General features: G+C 58.2%; 1 protein-coding gene across 1 annotated transcript in view; it reads left to right on the top strand.

Moving 5' to 3' along the window:
- The window catches only part of TBX15 (T-box transcription factor 15), an 88416-nt gene that overhangs the window by 52991 nt on the left and 34383 nt on the right, over positions 1-1042 (top strand). The gene's annotated exons all lie outside the window — the stretch shown is intronic.

Raw genomic sequence — 1042 nt, forward strand, 5'->3', positions numbered from 1 at the left:
TGGAACCCAATGGAACCCAATGGCACCTCAGCATCCCTCAATGGAACCCAATGGCACCCAATGGAACCCAATGGAACCCAATGGAACCTCAGTGTCCCTCAACGGAACCCAATGGCACCCAATGGAACCCAATGGCACCCAATGGCAGCCAACTGAACCCGACGGAACCCAACGGCACCCTAGTGTCCCTCAACGGTAACCAATGGCACTCAATGGAACCCAATGGCACCTCAGTGTCCCTCAACGGAACCCAATGGCACACAATGGAACCCAATGGCACCCAACGGAACCCAATGGCACACAATGGAACCCAATGGCACCCAACGGAACCCAATGGCACCCAACGGAACCCAATGGAACCCAACGGAATTCAATGGAACCCAATGGCACCCCAGTGTCACCCAATGGAACCCAATGCCCCTAAAGGTCCCACAGTGCCCCTATAGGTCCCATAATGGTTCCATAATGCCCCCATAGGTCCCACACTACCCCCATAGATCCCGTAGTGCCCCTATAGGTCCCATAGGTCTCATAATGGCCCCCATAGGTCCCGAAGTGCCCCTACAGATCCCAAAATGGTCTCATAATGCCCCCATAGGTCCTGCAGTGCCCTTATAGGTCCCATAATGGTCCCACAGATCCCATAATGGCCCCCATAGGTGCCATAATGCCCCCATAGGTCCCACAACGCCCCCCATAGGTGCCATAGGTCCCATAATGGCCCCCACAGATCCCGCAGTGCCCCCATAGGTGCCATAATGCCCCCATAGGTGCCCCCCCCTCACCCAGGCTCTTGAGCAGCAGCACGAGGCAGCCCAGGTCTGCGCGCTGGATTTCCGGCACGGCCGTTTCCTCCAATTCGTGTTGGAAAGCCCAGGCCGTGTAAAGGCGGAAACATTTCCCAGGGGCCACGCGGCCAGCCCGCCCTGCGCGCTGATTGGCTGAGGCCTGCGAGGGGTATTATGGGATGGAAGCGGGGCCTGAGGTGAGCTGCGCTCTGATTGGCTGAGGGCTGTGGGGGGGGGGAGTATTATGGGATGGC

The sequence above is a fragment of the Meleagris gallopavo genome, chromosome 1 (genome assembly GCF_000146605.3).
Source record: "Meleagris gallopavo isolate NT-WF06-2002-E0010 breed Aviagen turkey brand Nicholas breeding stock chromosome 1, Turkey_5.1, whole genome shotgun sequence".
NCBI classification, from domain to species: domain Eukaryota; kingdom Metazoa; phylum Chordata; class Aves; order Galliformes; family Phasianidae; genus Meleagris; species Meleagris gallopavo.